The sequence below is a fragment of the Piliocolobus tephrosceles genome, chromosome 1, assembly GCF_002776525.5.
Source record: "Piliocolobus tephrosceles isolate RC106 chromosome 1, ASM277652v3, whole genome shotgun sequence".
Lineage (NCBI taxonomy): Eukaryota > Metazoa > Chordata > Mammalia > Primates > Cercopithecidae > Piliocolobus > Piliocolobus tephrosceles.
This window is the reverse complement of record NC_045434.1, coordinates 442441-449897: the sequence shown is the minus strand read 5'-3', so window position 1 is coordinate 449897 and position 7457 is coordinate 442441. Positions and strand designations below refer to the sequence as shown.

Genomic DNA, 7457 nt, shown 5'->3' with positions numbered 1-7457 from the left:
GCTCGTCTCAGCCTCCCAAAGTGCTGGGATTACAGGCTTGAGCCACCGCGCCCGGCCTAAAGTACTATTAAAAGATATTATCCCCAGGTTTAGACTACCTCTAACTTTAAAGTCAGACAATAGGCCAGCATTTGTAGCTGAAATTGTGCAAGATTTAACAAGACCATTAAAAATAAAATAGAAGTTCCACACAGCCTATTGGCCACAAAGTTCAAGAAAAGGTGGAATGCATGAACTGGACACTTGAGCAGCTACTGAAAAAAAAAAATATTGCCAGGAAATTCATTTAAGATAAAATCAGGTTTTTGCCTATGGTCCTCCTCCGAGTTGGGGGCACCCCCACCAAACAAACTAGGTATTTGCCCTATAAGATTTTGTTTGGTTTGCCACCCCTAAATCATAGGTCAGATTAAAGGTGACCTCCAGAAACTAAAGGAATTAACCTTAAAAAAGCAAATACAGGCTTTAAAAATAACCATACAAAGTGTTCATAATTAAATAAATGAAAATGCCTATAAGCCTGACACCCTTTTAAATCTACTGACTCTGCTTAAAGTAAAATCTAATTTTTCTAGGACCCATATAGGATGGGCCCTGTACTGTAATCTTGTCCACTCCCACTGCTGTTAAAGTTGCAGGTGTTGTGTCTTGGATCCACCAGTTAGCTAACACCGGCAGCTCAGGACAAGTGGACCAGCCAGCAGGACACAGATCATCCAACCCGGTTGATCCTGAGATGAGACCAAGCTGCTGCCAAGGATGACAGCCCTGTTCTGGTCACTCCAGAGGCTAACCAGTCTACGCATGGCTGAAGCTTGAGGACTCATCAAGCAAGTCAATGTAGTTAAAAATCTTAAGACTAACAGTTTTCCTGTAATACTAACTGTTTTCCTATTCTGTCGCTGTGTTCAACCTTTTTCCCAGGTAAGGACCTCTTTTGTCCTTGCTGGATATGAATATACTGTACATTGTTTTGCTATTGTTACCCGCCCATAACCATGCTAGAAGAAACACCTATATAAGGTGTCCCCACTGCACACATACTACTTAGGAAACCCAGACCCGTCCAGCCCAGCAACAATTCTGAGTCTTGCAGTCATTCTGTAAACATATAAACCAGAAGTTACCAGAACCTCCTCCGTTAGAAAAAGAAAAAAAAAAAAAAAAAAGGAAAAAACCTATTTGCTCAGTTGGCTGAAAACATTGCTGGCAGCCTAGATGTTTCTTCATGTTATGTTTATAAAAAGGCTAACATAAGAGACCAATGGCCTTGAGAAGCAAAAGAGTTAATGCCTGAAGATAACTTTACTTTAACTAACTCTTTCCCCAAACAGATGCCCCAAGTTCACGCGTCTGGCTCTTAAAAACTTCTGTTATTAAAAAATACTGTGTTACTCACTAAGAAAAAACTTTTAAGACCCAGTGAAAAACTAACCTGCTTAGGACATGACAAAGTTGATACATGTGCCTGTGCAGGTTTAACACAAGTTTGATCCTAGGTCTTCATTTAGAAAACAGTTTCCAGCCATAAAGAATTTAAAGCCCTCATTATAAGTATATTAGTGGTAATAAAAACTTGCTTGCTGCTCCCCTGTGTATTACGCTTGCTCCTTCGAATGATAAAAGGTTTTGTAGCTACCATGGGTTCCTCAGAAAACTTCAGCCCAAGTGTATTACATAAAACACTATCGCTCTTTCTTGCAAAGAGACTCAGAAAGTAAAAATAAAAGTGAGAACTCCCACTAATTAGTGAAAATTCTCAAAGAGGGGGGATTAGGAAGGAGACCACTACTACTCCTGCTGCCCTCCTCCCTCGACCTTGCCTAGTTCACAAGACAGGAGGAAAGAGAGAAAGCAAAAAGTTAGAACGAAACAAAAGTAAGATAAATAGCCAGACAACCTTGGCACCACCACCCGGCCCTAGGAGTTAAAGAAAGTAATAATAATAACATCGACACCTGACCTAAACTACTTATGTTATCTGTAAACCAGACACTGTATGAAAAAAGCGCTGTAAAACTTTTTGCTCTGTTAGCTGATGCATGTAGTCCCCAGCCACGTTTCCCACGCTGCTGGATTTATCACAACCCTTTCACATGGACCCCTTAACGTTGTAAACCTTTACAAAGGCCAAGTATTTCTTTCTCGGGGAGCTCGGCTCTTAAGACACGGGTCTGCCAACCCTCCCGGCTGAATAGAAAACCTCTTCCATCTTTAATCTGGGGTCTGAGGAGCTTTGTCAGCGGTTTGTCCTGCCACATATCCAGAACTCATTGCCAGTGTTTTATACCAAGCCACTGGTAGCAATGAGATTACTGAGGTGGAGTATTTCTCTATTGGCATTGTTTTTGGAGTGTAAGGAATATATGTTGTTGCTTTATTTGTTACAAGTTGGCTTATGAATGGAATGTGGCTAGCAGGAATGTTCGCTGTCGCATGGGTTATTATTACCAGGGTAGACATAATACAACAAGAACTGAATACTCCATTTCTTTAAGAGAAAACTGGGCACTGCCAGGTTTTGCCTGCCAAGTTACTGGACTTCCAGGCTACAAAAAAGCAACTTAAATACTTATGGAGAGAGGTTTTGCTACTTGTCGATGAGTGCTTCCATTTACACATTTATGATGATGGGGAGTACAGCCACTATCCAGTTTCTTCAAGCAATATCTCTGTTCCTGCTAGATATCTTTTCACTGGAGCAAAGCGATGAGGTTTATGAAGTTTATAAAATCTATGTATTTTCTCTCTTCCTGGGATATTTACTGCAGCTAGAGAATCAAGCTTTCTTGGTATCTTGTTTATTAAGTTTGGTAGCAGTCTCAATGCTTACTAAGTGCCTTTGGCTAAATCTAAAGAAAGGAACTTTTGTAGCTAAAATAATAAAAGTGATTAATTTTTACTTGGTGTGTACTCTAACAGTGACATTGTATGTTATAATGAAGATGTTTGTCCTACAGAAAGAAAATGGGCTCGTGCTGAAATTCCTTGAAGTTAAGTTTGGACCAAATATGTCCAAGAAGTTTACAATGAATTGGCTCCTCTGTTAAGAATCTCTGCAGGTGGCTGGGCACGGTGGCTTATGCCCATAATCCCAGCACTTTCGGAGGCTGGGGCAGGCAGATCATGAGGTCAGGAGATTGAGACCATCCTGGTTAACATGGTGGAACCCCATCTCTACTAAAAATACAAAAATTAGCCAGGCATGGTGGCGGGTGCCTGTAGTCCCAGCTACTCGGGAGGCTGAGGCAGGAGAATGGTGTGAACCCGGGAGGTGGAGCTTGCAGTCAGCCGAGATCACACCACTGCACTCCAGCCTGGGTGACAGAGAGACTCCATCTCAAAAAAAAAAAAAAAAAAATCAACACTGTGATGTCCTCCCAATCTTGAAAAATAACTGAACCTTAATTTCACAGACTGAAGTAGAATGCAATTTTTTTCTACCTGCTCAGAATCTTTTGCAGATCAAATGTGGACATTTGAAATACTGCTGCTGCTTCTCCCTACCTCTGTTAACTGGATCCAGAGTTCTGTGGGAAACAGAAGATGAACATCACTGTCCTTTGATAAAATGTGATATCAACCACTCTGCAATATTCCAGACGGGTATCTTCTTTACTATTACCTGGTCTTGAAGATTTTACTGATTGCAACATTTCCCCATAAATCTTCATTCTATTATAATATTGTTCTTAAATCTCATTATGTTCAAGGTCAGAATATATTTCTCAAACATAATTTTGTAAATATTTAATATGATATAATTATATCATAGAAGGAAAGAATTATTTCTACCTTCAAGCAAGTTTCTGAAAATGTTTCATGATTTATAACAACTGAAGTTTTACAACAAAAGACTAATTTAAATATTAGCTGAAAATACATGACATTTAAATTAAAATCAAAATTACATAAAGGAAAGTAAGTGATTTTTAAGGATATACATAAGGATATATCCAGAATTTTCAGGAGGGTCTTCTCATCACCTGCTGCTTATCTGAGTTACTTTCTTGGTAATATATAGTGAATGATATTATTGCATTTTTTATGACTAGTAAATGATTAGTTTTTTCACTTATGCCTATTAATTTGATACCAATTTAATCATGATAAAACAACTGTTACCTATTTTATATATATATAACATTCTGATTTCCATGGGTTATTGGGGAACAGGTGGTATTTGGTTACATGAGTACATTTTTTTTTTTTTTTTTTGAGACAGAGTTTCACTTTTGTTGCCCAGATTGGAGTGCAATGGCTCGATCTTGGCTCGCCACAACCTCCGCCTCCCGGGTTCAAGTGATTCTCCTGTCTCAGCCTCCTGAGTAGCTGGGATTACAAGCATGGGCCACCCTGCCTGGCTAATTTTTTTTTTGTATTTTTAGTAGAGATGGGGTTTCTCCTTGTTGGTAAGTCTGGTCTTGAACTCCTGACCTCAGGTGATCCACCCTCCTCAGCCTCCCAAAGTGCTGGGATTACAGGCATGAGCCACCGCACCCGGCCATATGAGGACATTCTTTAGTGGCGATTTGTGAGATTTTGGCGCACCCATCACCCGAGCAGTATACCCTGCACCCAATTTGTAGTCTTTTATCCTTCACCCCTTTCTACCCTTTTCCTGAGTCCCCAAAGTCCATTGTATCATTCTTATGTCTTTGCATCCTCATAGCTTAGCTCCCACTTATGAGTGAGAACATACAATATTTGGCTTTCCATTCCTGAGTTACTTCACTTAGAATAATAGTCTCTAATCTCATTAAGGTGGCTGCAAATGTTATTAATTTATTTGTTTTTAAGGCTGAGTAATATTCCATTGTGTGTGTGTGTGTATATATATATATATATATAATTTTCTTTATGGACTTATTGATTGATGGGCATTTTGGTTGGTTCCACATTTTTGCAATTGTAAATTGTGCTGTTATAAACATACGTGTGCAAGTATCTTTTTTGCATAATAACAAATAATAATTTTTTTGTATAATAATAAATAATAAATAACTTCTTTTCCTCTAGCAAAGTAGTGAGATTGCTGGATCAGGCAGTAGTTGTACTTTCAGTTCTTTAAGGAATCTCCACACTAGTTTCCGTAGTGGTTGTACTAGTTACATTCCCACCAGCAGGGTAGAAGTGTTCCCTGTTCAGTGCATCTGCATCAACATCTATTATTTTTTGATTTTTTGATTATGACCATTCTTGCAGGAGTAAGGTGGTATTGCCTTGTGGTTTTGATTTGCATTTCCCTGATCATTAGCGATGTTGAGCATTTTTTCACATGTTTGTTGGCCATTTGCATATCTTCTGTTGAGAATTGTCTATCTGTGTCCGTAGCCCACTTTTTGATGGGATTGTTTGTATCTTCCTTGCTGATTTGTTTGAGTTCATTGTAGATTCTGGATATTAGTCCCTTGTTGGATGTATAGATTGTGAAAATTTTCTCCCACTCTGTGGGTTGTCTGTTAACTCTGCTGATTATTTCTTTGTGCAGAAGCTTTTTAGTTTAATTAAGTCCCATGTATTTATCTTTGTTTTTGTTGCATTTGCTTTTGGGTTCTTGGTCATGGAGTCTTTGCCTAAACCAAAGTCTAGAAGGGGTTTTCCGATGTTATCTCCTAGAATCTTTATGGTTTCAGGTCTTAGATGTAAGTCCTTGATCCATCTTGAGTTGATTTTTGTATAAGATGAGAGATGAGGATCCCATCTCATTCTTCTATATGTGGCTTGTCAATTATCCCAGCACTATTCGTTGGATAAGGTGTCCTTTCCCCACTTTGTGTTTTTGTTTGCTTTGTCGAAGATCAGTTGGCTGTAAATATTTGGCTTTATTTCTTGGTTCTTTGTTCTGTTCCATTGGCCTGTATGCTTATTTTTTATACCAGTACCATGCTGTTTCGGTGACTATGTCTTTACGGTATAGTTTGAAGTTGGGTAAAGTGATGCCTCCAGATTTGTTCTTTTTGTTTAGTCTTGCTTTGGCTATGCAGGCTCTTTTTTGGTCCTATATGAACTTTAGGATTGTTTTTTCTAGTTCTGTGAAGAGTGATGGTGGCATTTTGATGAGAATTGCATTGAATTTGTAGATTGCTTTTGGCAGTATGGTCATTTTCACAACATTGATTCTACCCATTCATGAGCATGGGATGTGTTTCCATTTGTTTGTGTCATTTATGATTTCTTTCAGCAATGTTTTGTAGTTTTCCTTGTAGAGGTCTTTCATGTCCTTGGTTAGGTATATTCCTAAGTATTTAATCTTTTTTTGTAGCGATTGTGAAAGGGATTGAGTTCTTGTTTTGATTCTCAGCTTGGTCACTGTTGGTGTATAGCAGAGCTAATGATTTGTGTACATTTTGTATCCTGAAACTTTGCTGAATTCATTTACCAGTTCTAGGAGTTTTTTGCATGAGTCTATATGCCTTTCTGGGTATACAATCATACCAGCTGCAAACAGCGACAAGTTGACTTCTTCTTTACCAATTTGCATGCCCTTTATTTATTTCTCTTGTTTGATTCCTCTGGCTAGGATTTCTAGTATTATGTTGAATAGACATGGTGAGAGTGAGCATCCTTCTCTTGTTGTAGTTCTCATGGGGAATACTTTCAACTTTTCCCTGTTCAGTGTAATGTTGTCTGTGAGTTTGTCATAGATGGCTTTTCTTACTTTAAGGTATGTCCCTTCTATGTAGATTTTGCTGAGGGTATTAATCATAAAGGGATGCTGGATTTTGTTAAATGCTTTTTCTGCATCTATTGATATGATTATGTGATTTTTGTTTTTAATTCTGTTTATGTGGTGTATCACATTTATTGACTTACATATGTTAAACCATCCTTGCATCCCTGGTATGAAACCCACTTGATTGTGATGGATTGTTTTTTATTTGCTATTGGATTTGCTTAGCTAGTATTTTGTTGAGGATTTTTGCATCTATGTTCATCAGGGATATTGGTCTGTAGTTTTCTTTTTTAGTTACAACCTTTACTAGTTTTGGTATTAGGGTGATACTGGCTTCACAGAATGATTTAGGGAGGATTCCATCTTTCTCTACCATTTATAATAGTGTCAACAGGATTGGTACCAATTATTTATTTATTTATTTATTTGAGACAGAGTCTCACTCCGTCACCTAGGCTGGAGTGCAGTGGCACAATTTCAGCTCACTGCAACCTCCATCCCCTGGGTGCAAGCAACTCTCTTGCCTCAGCTTCCCTAATAGCTGGAATTACAGGTGTGCGCTACAATGCCCAGCTAATCTTTGTACTTTTAGTAGAGACGTGGTTTCACCATGTTGGCTAGGCTGGTCTTGAACTCCTGGCCGCAAGTTATCCACCCCCCCTTGACCTCCCAAAGTGCCATGATTACAGGTGTGAGCCACTGCGCCTACCTCTTCTTTTAATGTCTGATAGCATTTAGCTGTGAGTTTGTCTGGTCCTGGACTTCTTTTTACTGGCATTTT

General features: G+C 38.7%; 1 pseudogene; it reads left to right on the top strand.

Annotated features, from left to right (window-relative positions):
• Positions 1-3092, top strand: part of LOC111529649 — a 10438-nt pseudogene extending 7346 nt beyond the window's left edge.
• The last annotated feature ends 4365 nt before the right edge of the window (positions 3093-7457 follow it).